Genomic DNA, 20,665 nt, shown 5'->3' with positions numbered 1-20,665 from the left:
AGTTATATAATAAACTGCTTGTCTCAAAAGCCTCCCTAACATTATTGAACACATAACAATTTTGTAAGTAGGATGACAGTTGATACATTTTTCAAAACTTAATGAAAAAACTTAAGACGAGTCGTTTTTAAAGGGGATCAGTGTGAAATGGTTGAAATCAATTTAAAATAGTTGCGATCATCGTAAAAATGGTTGTGATTAAAGTGAAAATCGTTGTAATATATATATGTATATATATATACGAAGGCTGTTCAAAAAATACGCGGACTGACGTCATAAAACAAAATGTACTTTATTTAGAAGTTACAGGTCTGGGACTCCTTCAAAGTACTCTCCTCCTTCAAAGTACAACGCACACACTTATCCCAACGGTGTTTCCACTTGTTGAAACAGTCCTGGTACGCTTCTTTTGTAATGTCCTCCAGCTCCTTCGTCGCATTTGCCTTAATCTCGGGAATCGTCTCAAATCTTCTTCCTTTCAAGGGTCTTTTGAGTTTGGGGAACAAGAAAAAATCGTAAGGAGCAAGGTCAGGGTGGGGAAGAACAGTGATCGAGTGTTTGGCCAAAAACTCACGAGTTCTGAGGGCTGAATTTCGCAGCAACGCGGTGCATCTTCAATTTTTCGGTCAAAATCTCGTAACAAGATCCAACTGATATCCCACACTCTTCAGCAAGCTCCCTGACAGTCAGACGTCGATTTGCCCACACCAGGTTGTTGATTTTGTCGACGTGTGGGTCGTCAGTTGACGTGGAAGGACGTCCAGGACGCTCATCATCTTCAATGGACTGTCGACCATCCTTAAAACGTTCATGCCACTTGAAACATGCCGTACGCTTCATAGCAACATCACCGTAAGCCGTGTTAAGCATAGCAAAAGTTTCAGTCGCAGATGTTCCAAGTTTAACACAAAATTTCACAGCAAGTCGTTGCTCCTTCAGGTCATTCATTCTGAAATCCGCCAAACGAAAAAAATCGCACTTCACTTAAAACCGCGTAGCTAATACACAAATGAAGATATCTGCAATAGGAAAATGGCGTCGTAATCAGCTGATCTGTTCGAACCTAGCGACACCAAGCGGATTCCCCTGGAACTAACTAGAGCCGCGCAATTCAAACAGTTCGCGTATTTTTTGAACAGCCCTCGTACGTACATAAACACAATATTATGGTTCACGAAAGCACTTAACTCTCTGAAAAATATAAACCTAAGAAGTTCTAAGATGTTATTTCTGTTTTGAACGTAAGTGAAATTCGTCATTTTCTCTTGAAGTTTTTATTATAAAGACATATTATTTTCTTGAATTCATAAAAGCATGGAACTTCAAGATAATAACGAGTGATGAATCACAAAGTGTTGACAATGCATGCAGTTTACAACATTTGAATATTTAACTGACAGGAAATTTTATACACAGATGGCACAATTTGGGCAAATAGCATACTTTCCGTTCAATAAACGAAAATCGCCGAAATATAAAATAAAAAAAAACATTCTGGGAATAAAAGAAAATTTTCAAAAATATCTAACTTCAGTTAGCATTTCTGGTGAATTAAAAACAAAACTATTCCCCTCGGGAGGAATGTTCCTTGAATTTTTTAATAGCAATTGTGGACCACTAAAAAGTTTGAAAAAAAAGCAGTTTTAGTACTTTGTGTTTTATCTTTGACACTCGTTATACACGTGGAATTACACATAAAAATTAGTTTTATTTTAACCTCCTGTTTACAAATATTGTCTTCGTCCGTCAAGGCTTAAGGTCTGTAGTTGAAGCTTAACAATGAAGAGAACTAATACATTAATCTTATACGAAAACAGAATGGTACAAGTTCATTAGAACAGTTTCGGAAGTTACTTGCATTTAGTTGGATACTTTATCGTTACTTTGCACGCGAGGAAAGTAATCGAAGTTATGAATTTCGGGCTTGGCACCGAATAATGCTACCGTAAACCGGAATTACCGGAGCAAACTGGATCTGTGTTTCGTTCCGTTTCCTTGGAGACAGAGCCTTTAGTTTGTATCTCTGTATGATGTTTATTCATACATATATATGTATATATACGATGTTGTGAAATCGTGCCTGTATTCGTATTTTTTCTGAAAAAAGGATATATAAACTGAGAACGCTGGCAGGATAACATACACCTCACTAACTTCACTGAACCAAGTTTTACCAATTTCGTCAAAACCAACAATATAAGGTGAGAACAGATGACTTCATGAAACTATAAGTTTATTACAGTTTTGTGTTCAGTGCTAAGCGTTCTATTTATCTAGTAGTGGTTTCTTCTTTGATGAAAAGTTTTCAAACTGAGCAACGAGGGTTATATTTCTTAAGTTAAATGTTTTAACATTTGTCAGATTTTACTGGATGTTTATTTGAGATAGACACATCTGAGGGTTCACGGTGTTTTGCTAATGTAAATATAACAACAATCATTTCATGCATTTTCAAACAGCTTCACGTAAAGAAATCTACTGATCATATTATTGATTTTTAGACGTAATGGACCCCATGGAAAGCCAACGTCATAGTGGAATTCACGACTTTGAAAAACAGCAAAAGAGAACCCAGAAACATGGTGAGCACGTGGTGAACACTAGCACGGGCTACTCAGACCACGAAGATCGTACCGAGGAGCAGACCGAAGTCCCCAAGCACGAAAGACAGGAGAGCACTCAAGAATAAGATAACAGTCAAGAGGATGTCTTTTCTATGATATGCAATAAACTATACATTATTTGCTGATTACCTGTTATATTCAAACCTTTAGTTTTACACTAATTTTTATCTGTCAAGGTTAATGTTGTAATTGGTCATAATTGCACTTCACACCTGAATTTCGTACAAAAATTGTATCTTTATCTATTTATGTTTTTGGCGTGCTGTTCAGAAATAAAATATCTTATTTGCACAGAAACAAAACCTCCGGTGTATCCTGATCTGTTTTTTTTTTTAAAAGGAGTACGTCTGATGATTTTTTTTGTAATGAAAGTCTTCTAGCTGTACCATATTTTTAGTCTTTGCTATAAGCAGAAATATTTTGTTCTTAAAGTAAAAACGGTGTTAACTTTTAGTCACGTTTTGAGGAAAGAAACAACAAAAAAGAGGTAGATGGCAAGTTTCATGAAATATAGAAAACCGAGATACTTTGAAGAAATATATGTTAGTTTAATTAGGAAGTTTCTTTATTTTTTAATTTCGCGCAAAGCTACACGAGAGCTACCTACGTTAGCCGTCCCTAATTTAGTAATGTAAGACTAGAGAGAAGGCAGCTAGTCATCACTACCCACCGCTAACTCTTAGACGACTCTTTTACCAACGAATAGTGGGATTGACTGTCATATCAAAACGCACACGGCTGAAAGGGTGAGTATGTTTGGTGGGATGGGGATTCAAATCCATGACCCACGAATTACGAGTAGAACGTCATAACCACCAGGCCATGTCGGACCTTAATTATGGTGTCATCTCCAATATGTTGTTACTGGAATGAAAGTGTTTTAAAATTAGAAGTAAATAAATATTAACTTTAAAAAAAAATCAAAATTGGGTTTGGTTTGCTTTGAATTCCGCGCAAAGCTGTACGAGGGCTATCTGCGCTAGCTGTCCCTAATTTTGCAGTGTAAGACTAAAGAGAAGGCAGCTAGTCATCACCACCATCCGCCAACTCTTGGGCTTCTCTTTTACCACCGAATAGTGGGATTGACCGTCACGTTATAATGTCCCTACGGCTGAAAGGGCGAGCATATTTGGTGCAACAGGGATCGGTACCCGCGAAACTTAGGTAACGAGTTTAGTGCCTTAACCATCTGGCCATGCCCAGCCCGAATTATTTTGGAGAAGTTGCTCACAGAACTTCCTTTTTAACAACGTTTTCAATTTTTTATTTTCAGTAAATAAATTTTTAACTGATGGGATGACCATATCCTGAAAAAAAAACTACTAGAACTGGCCGTGAGAAAAAACTGGCTCAATTAAGGGCAACTCCGATTAATGGCTGTCCATTTCTTCCAAATTACTTTACTACGTAAAAGTATACTGTAATACAAAACGTGAGATATATGTATTCGCCACCTTGTAGCCATATCGCAACTTATCATACTGTGTGAAACATTGATATAAGTTAAAATGTTTTAATCTCAATTTAATCTTTATCACTGTGATGGCTCTTTCACAACTAAAATCATCATTTCATTCATTTGTAAGTCTTTAAAAGTTGTTAGCCGTTGGAAAATTGATTGACAAAATAAATACTACATTAATGTCACAGAATTATAAAACCGTCCTGTATGAACTGATATTAAGCAACATACCCATTTAATCCCTTCCCTAAAATTAAAGCTAGTTCAACTTCCAAATTAGAACGTAGAACGTTAGTATTAAATTACCCTATCTATTAAATTTAATAATTAGGAATAAATTAACTCAGTCATCCTTCCTCTCGTCTGTTGAATACCAGTTGGCTTAATTTAAACATACCCAATTGTACAGCGGTAAGTCTGCGGATTTACAACGATAAAATCAGGGGTTCGATTCCCTTCACTAGGCTCAGCAGATAGCCCCATGTGGCTTTGCTATAAGAAAAACACACACACATACCCAGTTACCTGAAGGTAGTCTATCCAGATTCTTTTACCAACATGACAGGCTCAATAATTATAATAATTAAAGGTATGATACAGCTAGTATAAAAAGAAATGATATTAAACAGTCATGGACGATATTGTAAGGCTGGTTAACACTAATAAAGATTTAAACATAAGAGCATTAGGAGTAGTTAACCCTCACGAATAAACAAGCAAATGCAATACAAAGCCAGTTAATACTTGCAAATCTATATAAGTATAACAGTACTGTCTGTTGTATGTCCATGTGACTACTTCGCAGGGTGTAAATGGATCTTCACATTTGGTATGGAGGTTCATTAGGCCCATGGGGAGATACATATAAATTTAGTTCGTAGGTCTGTTGGATCCATGGGGAGATACATATAAATTTTCAGTTTTGTATTTTCGGTTTTTATGAGAGTTTTACTCATTTTTTTTACCACTATTTCACCTCCTGTAGATAGATCTTCATCAAATTTGGTTCGTAGGTTTGTTGGGTCCATTCGGAATTACACACAATCTTGCGGTTTCACATTTTGTGTTTCACAGTTTTTATGTGCGCTTTGCGTTTTATGCAATTACTTATAAGGGAAGTAACATTTCTCGTTCTTAGATAACCTTTCATTAATCATGAATTCACATAACTTCCATCCTAAAGACGAATATTCCAGCTAGTATAACAATATGTTATGCTTGAGAAGCAGTTACAGTGGTGAATTTACAAGCATTGTATTACAGAGGGACAGTCAACACGGATAAACGTAAATACATAATGAATGCAGCCTAGGACAGTCAACAGAGATATAGATACATGTAATTTCAAATAAAGTTTAAGGACGTATATTAGAAAAAATATTAGTCCATTGGCATTCTATTATTAAAACTAAACAATAATAATAACTTGATCGTTGTCTTCTCTAATAATAGTATAACAATAGGTAGCTCAGAAAGAGTTTATTTTAATAAAGGTACAATAATGATAATTTAGTAACAGTTTACTCTAACTGTTTTACAAGTATAAGTTTAGTGAACTCAGCAGAAAGCCCGATATAACTTTGCTATAACAAAACACACACTCACAAATATAAGTACCTCAGAAAATAAAGAAACAATAATTATAGTTTTGGAACTAACTGGAAATGTAATGGTACAGTTATAAATAAATCAGAAACAGCCCACCACTAGAACAATTTGTTTGTTTTTGAATTTCGCGAAAAGCTACAAAAGAAAATAAAGAAACAATAATTATAGTTTTGGAACTAACTGGAAATGTAATGGTACAGTTATAAATAAATCAGAAACAGCCCACCACTAGAACAATTTGTTTGTTTTTGAATTTCGCGAAAAGCTACAAAAGAAAATAAAGAAACAATAATTATAGTTTTGGAACTAACTGGAAATGTAATGGTACAGTTATAAATAAATCAGAAACAGCCCACCACTAGAACAATTTGTTTTTGAATTTCGCGAAAAGCTACACAAGTTTTTAATTTAGCACTATAAGACTAGAGAGAAGGCAGATAGTCATCACCACCCACCACCACTTCTTGGGTTACTCTTTTACCAATGAATAGTGGGATTGACTGTCATATCAAAACGCCACACGGCTGAAAGGGTGAGTATGTTTGGTGTGGCGGAGTTTCGAACCAGGGACCCTCAGATTATGAATCAAGCACCCTAACCACCTGATCATGTCGGTCCGCTATAACAGTTCAACAATAATTAAATCTAGAGTCCCCACCAGAACGTCACAACAATAAATAAGAAGCAGTCCATTCATAGAAAGACATAACGATAAGTTATCAAGAAGCAGTCCACTGTTAGAACGCAACAATAATAATTAAATTAGAAACTGTAGACTGCTGCTAAGCTACAACAATAATGAAACCAGGAAGGGCCTGTTTTGGAAGATATAAAATAATAATAATTTAGAATAGTATAACAATGTTTAACCTAGGAAAAAAAAAACTGTGTTGATAAACAAGATGTTAAATTACAGACAAACTACAAAGAAAATGATGAAAACAAAAGTAATTCAGAAATAAACTAAGAAAGTCAAAACAGTAAGAAGCTATGAAAAAACCTCCATTAATAAAGAATCAATAATAATTTAGTTCGATTCTGCACTGTATATAATGATTTAACTATTAAACATATAGAAAGAGCTTAAACTGAAAGGAAACCAATAATGACAATTTAGTGAGAGTCTACAAAGTCTATAAGCATCCAGACACAGCTTACACTGATGAGGAGACAATAATAACTTACCGAGAGTCAACACTAACAATGGTGAAACATTAAGCATGTACGAAAAACGTACCTTGAAAAATAATGATAACTTAGAAAGAGTCTACATTAACAATGGTAAAACAATAAGGGTATAGGAGGAGTTTGCATTAATAAAGAAACAATAATGAGAACTTAGTGAGCGTCTATTTATTCTTACAACCGTACAACAATAAGTAATTTAGGAAGAGCATATTTTAAATAAAGAACAATAAAGTCAAGTAAATGCAAGTAATGTACACTAACGATAATATTACAAATAACACAATGTAACACAAATTTTGTTCCTGGATGGTATGTGTTATTTCTTAATTGTTTGTATTGTAAAAGTACAGAAAACAGTCATTATTTCCTTCAAACTTTGCTTTTGTGACCTGGATAATGAAATTTAGAAATTAACCTATTTTCTATGTAAAAACGGGCAAATTTGCACATTTTGATTTACATAAGGTCTGAATAAAACAACATATGAATCAAGATTTACATGTATTTATACTAAAGTCATAAAAAATGTTTAGAAGAGAGTAGTTTTTCGAGATTTGCGACTGTAATGTAAATCATTTTCACGTATCAGCCCCCAAATATAGTCTCCCATCATGTTTTCGTTATACACTTTCAGGCCACAAAAGCAAAGTTTGGAGAGAAAATTAGGTCTTTTCCATTTACTTTAGGCATAAGCAATTGGGAAATTACACTTTCTGTCCAGGAACAAGAAAAAGTAAACATTTTGTTACATGGTGTTATTAAATTACAAAGAAAACGTCAGTGAACTCTTCATTAGAAGCAATGTAACCCACGTATACGTAAGTCAAGGACATCGTTTACAGACAGAACGATAAATAAGTTTCTTATAAGTAGTCTACACTGAAAATATCAACAGTCTAAAGTGGTTCGTGCCTAATGAATAACGTGTAGGACTGTGAATCTGAGGATTCGTGGTTCAGATTTCGTTACCACAAAAAAGCCTTCCGTGTTTTTGGGCCGATGGACACATTATAAGAATCAGTCAAATCTCACTATGTTCGCTAAGAAAAGACTACCCCATGAGTTGGAGGTACGTATTATTAGCTGTTTGTCTTTTTTATAGCCTAAAAACTCAAACTTAGGAAGAACTAAGTACATATAACCCTTGTGTGGTTTTGCAAAACAACAACAACAACAAACAAAACTAATCTAAACACAAGCAAAGCACACAAACGTAAGTGTTTCGCGGTTTTATAAATTTATACATATATAATTGTAGATAAGTTACTGAGAGGGCCTTCGGTTGGTCAGTGATAAGTTTACAGACTTACAATACTAAAATCCGGGGTTCCATTTCCCACGGAGATATATATCATAGCTTTGTGCTAAAACAAAGATATGTGAGGGACATTTCTAATAAGTTTCGTTATACTAAATTTCATTCTCTCATTTTACAACCAAAGTTGTAGTTTCATTTGGACAAACTAATACAGGAAAAATTCCGGAGTCATATTTTGAAATTAAATTACAAATTACATTGTAAAACTCTGAAAGGTGGACTTGTAGCTATTGTTTGTTTAGAATTAAGCACAGAGCTACAGAATAAGCCATCTTTGCTCTGCCCACCACGGGTATCGAAACCCAATTTTTCGCGGTATGAGTCCGTAGACATACCGCTGTGGCATTGGTGGCATAGTTGTTGTTAACATTCTTGAAAACAAAAGTGAGATGTAATCAAATAAACAACACTAAACTATCATCTGAAACTAAGGGTGTGAAACTAAATATAAGATACACGAATTGCAAATACGGTTTACTTGTGAGGAAATAAGAAACAACAACTCTGAAGTACTGTGACTAGGTGAACATGGATGTTCTTGCTATGACATAAAACAAAGACACTGACTAGTCTGATAATAAAATGAAGAAATAAATAACAGTTGACAGGGGCCCAATTATGCGTTTTGTGAAGTATTGAATGTTTATCTAAAAAAAATATATTTTTACACAAGTCAAAAATAATTTACAAGCCAGCTTTAACGAATTACAAATTTACAAGATATCATTTTTAATCGGTAACCTTTATTTGATAATTTAAAACAATTTTGTTAGGCACTTTGTGCTACCATGTTAAAACGTTTTGTGTTTTTTTTTCTTCTTTCAATAATTAAATTAATTTATGAATGCGTGCTGATAATTGCTTCCTTGCATAATGTAAATGTTACTGGTAACATTTGATCACTTAAACTAATTTATAAGTCAGACTTAATTAATTGTTCGTACTTGCATGATGTCAGTTTTAAACGGTAAACTTTTATTGAACCATTTCAGCTAATTTATGAGTCAGTTTCCATGAATTCCATCTTTAATTGATGTTAACTTTAACCAGTAACCCTTCGTTTAATCATTAAAATAAAACAATGGGCCGGTGGTTAAAGCACTTGGCTCATAATGCGAGGGCCACGGGTTCGAATCCTAGTTACATCAAACATATTCGCCCTGTCAGCCGTGGGGGAGCTATAATATAACGGTGAATCACACTATTTTTTGGTAAAAGAGTAGCCCAAGAGTTGGTAATGGGTGGTGATGACTCACTGCCTTCCCTCTAGTTTTACTGTGCAAAATTAGGGATGACTAGCACAGATAGGCCCCGTGTAGCTTTGAGCGAAACTAAAAATATAACAAACAAACAAATATAACAAAAGTACCAGTCTCAAACAACTTAGACTAATATTATATTAGAGCTCAAGATTTGACAATAACAACATCACACAAGCTGCTCCATCTAAAATAATACGAAGCTCCATTGGCCTATCTGGACTCACAGAAACAGATAAATTTCGAAAGTACATTTCTTTCCTGGGTTTGGTAAGAATTACCGACTTCATAGTAAAAACTAGAATTTGCAATTTTATTTTAAAATCTTTATATTTATAAAAACAAAAACCACTAATGTATGTGTTACTTGTCACATCGACCTACGAAGTTCTAGGGATTTCCAGTCACTGTCAACAACAATGATACACAAAACAAAGAGTCATAAAACTGTACCTTAGCTAATTTATATTTTAAATTCAATCAAGTTAATGGCATGGCATGTTTGGACGTGTTATTCCTATTACAATCCTAGCCGTGTATTAGTTCTATAACTCTAAGCCACAATGGAACCTTGTAACTTCATTTAACCGTGTTTACTTGCTATTATGAAAAGAGAATAAAAATATATCAAGTTCGGGAAACTATTCGTAGTTATTATAGTAGTGTAATATACATTTGAAAATCTAGTAGCCCAACTACTTTATCGCAATAGTTACATAAGCCCAGGGAGCAGAAACCGTGACTGGTACAAGCGTATGCTTAAGAAACTATATTAACTGGTCCAAACCAGATTAATGTTTCGTTTAGTTTCTATGGGAACGACTTTCCCACGTGTTTTCGGCTTCTTGGCGTTCACATGCCATTTGCGATAGAACAAATGTTGCTTCTGTTCATAATGGCTATATAAGTTAAAAGCAAGTGCCATATTTTTCACACACGCATATCTAGTCAGCAATATTCTGTCGAACTTTGGAGGTTTCTATAGTTCATCAACCCTAACTAGGTGAGTCTCAGTGTGAATAGATCCATTTGTTCTACACACACAAATATTTCTTCTGTGTCAGAAAGTTTTTTATTGAATTACATAAACAAAAAGACCATTCATAGAAAGGCTGACGGGAAGTAAGCAACTAATAATTAGTGTATTTCAGTCACATGATACTGTTCCCTCCCTGTGGCATAGCGGTATGTCTGCGGATTTACAACACTAGAATCATGGTTTCGATACTAGTGGTGGGCAGAGCACAGATAGCCCATTATGTAGCTTCGTGCTTATTTAAAAACAACAAGAGGAATATTGGGAGTAACCAGTGTGTAGCATGCTCAGACTGTGTATTCAATGTATTCAAGGGTTTGTAATTCACGCTTTATACCTGCAAAAGTGCTCTCCGCACTTTGGGAGGTAGTTGCTTTATTAGAATGTGACAGTCATCTTCCACTATTCGCTCAAAGCGAGTACATAAAGAGTTTTGCAGCAGCCGCTGTTGACTAGCTGCTTTCTCTAGTCTTCCAGCTCAAATTTAGGGATGGCTATGCGCATAGGGCTCCTTCTTGTAGTTTTGCGCAAAAATCCTGAAACTATCAAACTCTCATGCACATCTGTGTCATTAATCACAAGTTGGTTCTAGACTTGCTTTGGCCTTTTCAATGGATCTAAATTCATTTTCAAATAAGTTTGTAGATATAACATGAGACTAATTCCAATTTTGCTGTAAATGTTGACACATACATTGTCTTCTGTATAGTGATTAAGATGAATGCTGTGCATTCACAGTTATCCATACAACAAGTGCTATCAGTTTGTCTGTTTTTTTAAATTTCGCGCATAATTACACGAGGGCTATCTGCGCTAGCAGTTCTTAATTTAGCAGCGTAAAACTAGAAGGAAAGCAGCTAGCCATCACCACCCACTGTCAATTTTTGAGCTACTCTTTTACCAACGAATAGTGGGATTGATCATCACATTCTAATATCCCCACGACTGAAAGGGTGAGCATGTTTAGTTTGATGGGAATTGAAACCCGCAACCCTCAGATTACGTGTCAAACACCCTAGCCACTTGGCCATTCCGGGCCTAAAGCTATCACAAAAATTGTATGTACTCGCTCAACCCCCAGCTCCTTTTCGAGATTGCAAGTGTTTATATTGGATAACGTCAAATTTCACCTTCGAATACTCAAGAAAACCCTTCTCAGATCCAGAATGATCGGCGATCCAAATACTTTTTGTGATGATGAGTCTCTGTCTTACTGTGCCCATTAAATCTGGTACAAATCTGATCACATTTTACGGAGTTATTAACCGATAACCGCGAAAATGCCCTATTTCTACGATTATTAAATAAGCTTCAGAATAATTCAGAGTCCAGAATCAGGTTTAAATACAGATAAAATATAAAAGGTATAACATTTTTGTTTACATCGACAAACGCGCGCGGAAACATGGAAAGACACACACACCGTCAAGATAAACTGTGCTATTATCTCATTGCGCTTCAATGTGTGTTCATTCATGAGTTCTGCACATATGTGCATTTTAATTATAAACGAAATAATTAACGGACTGTATAAAAGGTAGACAAAACAAATGTACCTCCTTTTAAGGAGAAAATCTCATTATAAATGTCAGGGAAAACTATTTTATAAATACATGAATTTAAAACAGATAACAATTAAGTCGTTGATACTGTCAACCAGTGAGTCAGTGGTAAGTTGAAAGACATGCAATGCTATAATCTGTAGTTCGATTCTAGTGGTGAAGAGAATATCGTTTTATCCATTGAAACCCCACGTACTTCTAAACTAGATTAACATATCTCAATCTAATTAAATATGCTCCTTGTATAGTTAATAGCTTGAATAAAAGATTACAAGAGGTTATTTTCAACTGATTCAGTTATGTTTTCATCGTATTATTATTTCTACCTTTTTTTCAGTAATTAAAAGTTTAGTGTCCTTAAGGGTCCACTTGGAGGTTATTCCATGCTATTTGTTCACTAATGCAGCACGATATTACTATTTTGGAAATAAACAAAACAAAAATACCACTACATCTTTACTCCTTCGTGAAACTTATCGTTACATTTATAGTATTTGAAATGCTATTTGGCATCTGTGTTATTAGACTCAACTAATCATTGTTAAAGTATTTTATGTCCACTGTTACCTCATTAAGACCAGAGCTTTTACTGGTTGCTTTCAGAAGATTTATTTGTTGTTTTCTATGCCTTGTTACAAGTTATCGATGTTAGATAAACACGTGTATGTTACTGTTTTTATGATATAACAGACATCATGGAGTCTATGGAACATGGTCAACGTGGAAAGCAGGGATCTGAGAGACAGAGACGAGGTCCCCAAAAGCATGACGACCACGTGGAGACAATAGCTCATCAGGAAGAAGGACACAAAGACCAAAGCGAGGGTCATAATGAAAGTACGAAGCCGGAAGGTCAAGAAAGCACTCAAGACTAATCTTCGCAAGAAATTTCGTTTTTATTGAAAGTCTTAAAGTACATTTCTATTAGTGCAATTAGGTCTTGATGTATAGTATGTTGCTTTTTCTTGAAAGGCCGTTAATTACAGTAAAGTTTGACTATTATAATTTGCTCTTGCTCTGATTGAAGCTTTTGTTTTAATAATATCTTGTACCATTTTGGTAATTAGAATTTCGTAGATTTCAAGCATATGTTCAAAATAAAATAATTATGGTTTATTATTCAGAAAAAAAAATGTTGTAATTGTATTTATGTGTGTGAACTTTCTTTTATTTGTACATAAAACACAATATTTAAGTACTAAATACTCTTTAACAACACTGGCCCGGCATGGTCAAGCGTGTTAAGGCGTACGACTCGTAATCTGAGGGTCACGGGTTCGCATCCCCGTCGCGCCAAACATGCTCGCCCTTTCAGCCGTGGGGGCGTTATAATTTGACGGTCAATCCCACTATTCGTTGGTAAAAGAGTAGCCCAAGAGTTGGCGGTGGGTGGTGATGACTAGCTGCCTTCCCTCTAGTCTTACACTGCTAAATTAGGGACGGCTAGCATAGATAGTCCTCGAGTAGCTTTGTGCGAAAATCAAAAACAAACAAACTCTTCAACAAATTTTTGTATAACAGGCTAGCCTGAAAAACTAAATTACTTGCTATTAAACTTACATGTTTGATCTACTACCTACATTTTTTAATCTTTTATATTTTTCGTTTCCTTTTAACCCGATAAATTATTTTAAAAGAATTTTTAGTATTGGATGAAGTTTAAACCACAAACATTTCTAACATCTCATTTTTTATGAAAATCTAGCGTCTAAGTCTCTTCAAAAAATATGCATATAAGATATATTTTCAAAGTGCAATAATTACAATGGGCTACCTTGCACCGTACCCACCATGGAATCAACGCCCAAAATACAGCGTTATAACTCTTATCTGAGCTACAAATGGCGTATTTATAAGTTGTTTGTTTGTTTTTTTAATTTCGCGCAAAGATACACGAGGGTTATCTGCTCTAGCCGCCCTTAATTTAGAGATCAGACCACTCACCACCAACTCTGGAGCTACTCTTTTATCAACGAACAGTGCGATTGACTGTCACATTATAATGCTCTCACGGCTAAAAGAGCGAGCATGTTTGGTGCGCCGGGGATTCGAACTCGCGACCCTCAAATTGAGATTCGAGCGCATTAAATAACTGGCCATGCCAGGCGCGCATTTATAAGTAGACAAATAATGATGATAAAAAAAACATTATCACACCGTGTGTTTATAAGAAATATGATTTTAAGACCTGTAACCGTTTTGTTTTACTGCTGAACAGCCGAGACCTAGACATTTGTTGCATATGTTCTGCTGCTTATGACTGGCAATCAGTATTGTTTTTTCTTTTTCTCGACTCTGAGATACATGATCAGAGTAAAAAATGTTTGTGATATCTAACTCCCGTCTCGTCCTCCCCTTCCAAAATAAAGTGAGTAAAAATCAATTTATTTTTGCACTATTTAGCGGTTTCAACTTGTCTGTGCTGTAAAAAAGTTGGTCTTATTGTTTGTCAGTAGACACGACAGCATTTGATGGATATTTATTCTGACACCGCAACGGCAACATATTTCTCTATAAAGTACAAATACATGTTTCAGACATCGTTTCCACTTAAATCAGCCCAAAATTCCTGTCTGTCTTCTGCGGAAAAGGTAGGTTGCAAAGTTTTCATTAATACTAAAAATGTTACGTCATAGACATTTAAACCTGAGTATGCTAATTTAATACCTTTATAGGCCGAGTTCTATATAGGCTGAAAGGTTCGCACAAATTTAACTTTATATTATATATATATATACATATATTAGTTTGTTATAACTTTATAAAACAAGCCGAGACAAAAATAAATTAAACAAAAAATATTAATTTTCACTAATATATATATATATATATATACATAAAGAGAGAAAGAGAAAGAGCGGATGGTGAGTACGTTATATTAAAACAATTTTGAAGCCTTGTCACATCGAATTGACTGATGTGTCTCCATATTGTATAGCATTAATTAATATCCATCTCATTTTCATGCTTCTTGATGTATATGACAGTTTAAAGGATATTTCATGGAACCAACTGACGTCGCTTTTCCTTTCCAAATAGAAATCCTTCTTTATTATGTAGCATATTGCTTTATGGGACACGTGGATGGATTTCACCGCACTTTGCGTACCATGGCTGGATTACATAATTTGTTGCAGGTATCTTTCTGAGTAATTCTGTATTCCGAAATTTATCCACATTGTTTAGGTTTTCAACGACATTAAGTACAATGTATGTACTCCTCAAGAAAATTCAGTCACTGATCAAAACACGTCTTTATGTACAAATATTTTATGTCTGAAGTAGCTATTACATTCCTCCCAACAGATTATTGGTTATAAGTGATATCAAATCACTTACACAATACCAAACAATGTCAAACATAGTTCTAATGCATGACAACCCACCTTCACTTTATACACATTATTTTGATACTTTGCACATTCAGAATTGTTTTAATATAACGCATTCAACCCTCTGTGTATTGTGACTCATATCTGTTATAACAAAACTATATTAAGGGCTGTCGAAATATTATCATTTCCTTCTCTGACTATACAGAAAATGGCAGAAAAAGTAAGTAGCATTAGAAACAGTAAAAATTTTCCATGTCTTGATTTCCATCTCTTTCTTTCTAAATTTAGTTCTGAGTTGGATACCAAGGTGACTCAATAGCAAATGATTCACTGTAGTGAACAAAACTCTGATATCCAAATGTGTAATTTGCCCTAAAGTAAATTAACAGCTATAAATTCCAGTGACTCCTATTCGTTCTGATAAATATAGTGTTAAGTATTATGAAATACCGGTAATAAAAAATACAAAAGTAATATTTCATGTTACTTTTATGTCTGAAGATCTCAACAAACATATTCAGTATTCATCAGTAATTTTGTTATCTTACGTCAACACATGTTTGAAACTGCAATCCAGTGATTAATTGTACTTCAAAAGAACACATGTAGTATTGAAATACTTAAAGAAAATAATGGTGAGGTGACTTAGGGCTACACAATACCACATAAATACCATTATTATACCTAAAACATTACAAATACCTGATACACAGCTACACCATTCTCAACTGTAAAAACAACAAAAATATAAACGTAAGTTACTACTAATAAACTGATGAATACTCAAATAAATAAAGAAACTAAAGTTCATGATTCAACTAACATGAACATGTATCGTATTATAATTTAAAGTAATCTAAAGCTGAGTTAAATAGTAATTTAGGTTTAGAAGTTAAATAAATTTCAATAGATGTTCAATTTATGCCAACAAGATTGATACACACAGTTTTTAATACAAATATATTTTAACATATAAACATACTACAATTTACAAAACTTGTACAAACTTACAAACAATGTCGAGTTTTTTTTTTCTCGTCTGGAACTTCTGTGATGTCTTATCGAGGGTTAGCGATGAGCAAGTTAATTTTGAGTTGACGTACGTACAATTCACTTAACAGGGAGCCAATCAGCTATGTCGTTTTCGCTAATCACAAGTCAAGTTTTTCACCACTAAAGTTATATAATGCCTTTGTAAAAATACTAATGCCCAATGTGAATCTGTTGAAATTAAATGGTTTATAATGTTCGAAATTCATAAACGTATCTGGACAAATATTTGAAGTTCCCGATTAATAAGCGCTAATTAGAGTTATAGCTTTCAAAGTTTATAATATACCAACTGTAGAAAACCAAGAATATATAGTCTCTTAATGCGTCACGTTGATTATATTTGCAGGCGTGAGGATAGTTTTAGAAATTTCAGTCTACACAGCAATATAGACGATACACTAGTGTTTACGTACATACATGGATTGTTGATTCTTATACTCGAGAATCTTTTACAATTTTAGCGAATAAGTGGGAATTTCACAATACAGATTTAGCAGTATCAGTTATGTACATTTCTAAGCATAGATTTATTTTAAACAAACATCGATACAAAAACAGATATAAAATAGTAAATACATCACAAACAATAGCACTGAATCACGCGTAAAAAAAAAGAAAACAAGCCTCATTTGTGACTGTTATCATACTTGCTAGTCATACGAATATAGGAGAGGCAGAAAGAAGAGTATATTATCAGTTCTGAAATACCTTTAATGTCGAATGTTATTTCTATGTTGAAGCGTTGTTCCAAAATTTGACTGAATATGGTCACACTTCTTTATGCCAACAGTCAGAGTCCACATGGCTTCTAGAGGTTAGGGTGCTCTTCTTTCAACCTCTAGGTTGCGGGATCAAAACCCATTGCCTAACATGCTGTGGGAGTGTATAATGTGACAGTAGATTTTGTTAAATAAAGAGTATCTCAAGAGGGCCGTAGATGGTGTTGCCAAGTTGTCTTCCTTCTCTATCACTCCAGCACTAGAACCGGCTGAAGCAGATAGCCTGCAGTCTATCACTCCAATATTAGAACTGGCTGAAGCAGATAGCCTGCAGTCTATCACTCCAATATTAGAACTGGCTGAAGCAGATAGCCTGCAGTTTATCATTTCGACATTAGAACCGGCTGAAACACAAAGCCTGCAATTTATCATTCCAACATTAGAACCGGTTGAAGCAGATAGCCCTTGTGTAACTTGGCATGAAATTCTTCAAAGAAACAAACAATCCACATTGAGGATGGCTAACTTTCAAAGACATGAACGCGAATAATTATATAAAGCCACAAATACAAACATTATAGGTATTGCAGGAACCACTCTATCCCATCTAGAGGTAAACGTGAGTAGGTAAAACATCTCCTACTCGGGAGATTGATTGTCTTACTCTACAAATTCCCCTAATTATACAAAATTGGTCTATAAAGTCAATAAATGAAACCATCGCTATTATTATTATTTTTAAAAATCTCAAATATTACGAGTATCGATATCTACTGCTCTTTAAGCATATGCACTGGCATAGACTTCCTCACCAAACTTATATCCTGTACTAAATGCTATATCTTAAGGGATCTTAATAGTGAAGACAAAGTCTTTGGGTGAAAGCTAAATTAAGTTTTACGGTTTTTTTTATAAGCATACAACGTAATACTTCTAAATTCTGAACAGTGACAGTCTTATCCTGCGCAAACGACATAAGCGATATTTTAGATATGCGCATCTTTTCATCAATGCTCTTCTCATTTTCAACATTAAAGTGGGTAGCGGCCATTTATCACTTTAACTTAAGCCATTAAATTTGTCATCCAAACGCCAAAGTAGTTAGAATTACACAATGAAAAACTGTTATGCTGTTACTCTAGACACAACCTAACTTTAATTGTACCATGACAAATTAGCCAGAATATGCTTCTACGCTAGACACAACCTAACTTTAATTGTACCATGACAAATTAGCCAGAATATGCTTCTACGCTAGACACAGCCGAACTTTAATTGTACCATGACAAATTAGCCAGAATATGCTTCTACGCTAGACACAGCCTAACTTTAATTGTACCATGACAAATTAGCCAGAATATGCTGTTACTCTAGACACAGCCTAACTTTAATTGTACCATGACAAGTTAGCCAGAATATGTTTCTACGCTAGACACAGCCTAACTTTAATTGTACCATGACAAGTTAGCCAGAATATGTTTCTACGCTAGACACAGCCTAACTTTAAATATACCAGGGCAAATTAGCCAAAATATGTTTCTACTCTACACGTAGCCTAGTTATAATTATAACAAGGCAAGTTAGCCAAACTATGATTCTACCCTAGATACAGCCTAGCTTGAATTATACAATAGCTAATTAGCCAGAATAAGTTCTACTCTAGATACAAACTAGTTATAATTACACCGTACGAAACTGCCAATAATATGCTTCTACTGTAGACATACCCTAGTTATAATTACACATTGACCAATACATGCTTCTGCTGTAGACATATCCTAGTTATAATTACACATTGACCAATACGTGCTTCTACTCTAGACACAAACAACCTATAATTACACTATGACATATTGGCCAATATATGCTGAAACTCTAGACACAGCCTACCTATAACTACACCATATTAAATTGGCCAGACTGTGAAGCTATCACCTCTTGGGCTACTCTTTTACTAACGAAGAGTGGGATTGATTGTCACCTTATAGCGCCTCCACGGCTGAAAAGGCGAGCATGTGTGGTGCGACGGGTATTCTAACCCGCGACTTTCAGATAGCGAGTCGTGTGCCTTAACCACTTGGCCATGCCGTACCCCAATATTGTTATTTTAAATGTTATTTAATATTTACTTTACTATTTTTGAGTAAATTTCATTCATTAATGAAAAGGGAAAAACAATGAAATAAAAATATATCATATTTAAGACGTATAAATTGTTGATAGAAATGTATCTCAAAACTTTTTGGCCCGGCATGGCCAGGTGGTGAAGGCACTCGACTCGTAATCCACGAAACTCAAACCAAACCAATAAAAATATTACCATAAGTTCCTCGCTGGGACAGCAGTAAGTCCACAGATTTATATCCCTAGCATCAGGGAGTGCAATCACCATCGGTGGACGCAGTAGAAAGCCCCATGACCCAACACACATACAATATTAAAGTTTTAAATTTTCGGCGTTGATATTTCACTTATTCCACATGACTTGATTTTAGATTATAATTTTACGTGTGCATATATATAAATTTGAGAGTAAGTGAATCAGTTAATGGTTTATATTTTAAATTTTGTGCTAAAAATAAAAATATTTGACCAATAAGAAACATCTACAATTATTTAAACGGACAAGCTGCTTACGACATCTTTCAATGACGAACTGTTTTTCCTTATTTTTTGTTAACTTAAATAATTACCAATAATCTTTGTTATAACTTATATATTTTTGTCCATCAGCAAGTCAACGGTGAGTTTACTGGACCAAAGCACTAAAATGTAGTATTAAGAGTGCAGGTGGATCATTGTATTGTTTTCCAATAAAATAAATAACTGGCATTTAGCGAATACAGCGATACAGTGGCGTCATCGCGTGATAAATAAACAAACGTTTATATTTTGTCAAAGTATAATAAATATAATTTATTAAATATCGAATATTCTATTAATGAAAATTCAGATAGCAATAACAAGCAAACAACTACAAGTTACAATAACAGATACGCGAAATCCGTTACTGTATCGATAACACGACGTTTAAAATTTCAAATGACTTTCAAAATTAAATATTCATTTCCCAAAATGTTTGTAGTTATGATGTCAGTTTTACGAAATGGTTGTTAAATAGTAGATTCTTACTTTAAAGGTGAATTTTCAATAAATTTAATAATTGCCTTATAAACTGTACTTTGGTTAGGTATAATTTCTGTGTGGTTGCCATATTTTTAAACACTTTAGTTTTTGAGTAAAAAATGAAACAAAATATGCGGGTCCTCGAACTCAAGTTCTTTTCGGTCGTTCGGCTGTTTCCGTGACTTTTTACAACTATGACGTCATAGTTGCCAAACACGCTTTGTTGCGCGCCGACCGTTTCGTTCCTTTCAGTGCTGGTGTTTTATGTAAATCTATCGGTGCTCTTTTTCGGATACATACTTTGTGAGACTATTTTTTGTCTTGATATTGCTACTTTATGTTTGTTTTATGATAACATGGTTTACTGCGTTGCTT

The 20,665-nt window shown here is 34.5% G+C and overlaps 2 long non-coding RNA genes across 2 annotated transcripts; both read left to right on the top strand.

The window, feature by feature from the left end:
• Nucleotides 1-2,062: 2,062 nt before the first annotated feature.
• LOC143244992 (uncharacterized) lies at nt 2,063-2,924 on the top strand. Its single transcript, XR_013025420.1, has 2 exons — nt 2,063-2,201; nt 2,502-2,924. It is a non-coding gene; the product is annotated as an uncharacterized LOC143244992 (long non-coding RNA).
• A 7,379-nt stretch (nt 2,925-10,303) lies between these two features.
• Nucleotides 10,304-13,062, top strand: LOC143244991 (uncharacterized). Its single transcript, XR_013025419.1, has 2 exons — nt 10,304-10,462; nt 12,748-13,062. It is a non-coding gene; the product is annotated as an uncharacterized LOC143244991 (long non-coding RNA).
• Nucleotides 13,063-20,665: the final 7,603 nt, after the last annotated feature.

The sequence above is a fragment of the Tachypleus tridentatus genome, chromosome 2, assembly GCF_004210375.1.
Source record: "Tachypleus tridentatus isolate NWPU-2018 chromosome 2, ASM421037v1, whole genome shotgun sequence".
Taxonomy (NCBI): Eukaryota; Metazoa; Arthropoda; class Merostomata; order Xiphosura; family Limulidae; genus Tachypleus; species Tachypleus tridentatus.
Note: the sequence above shows the minus strand (reverse complement) of the source record. Positions and strands in the feature narration are given on the sequence as shown.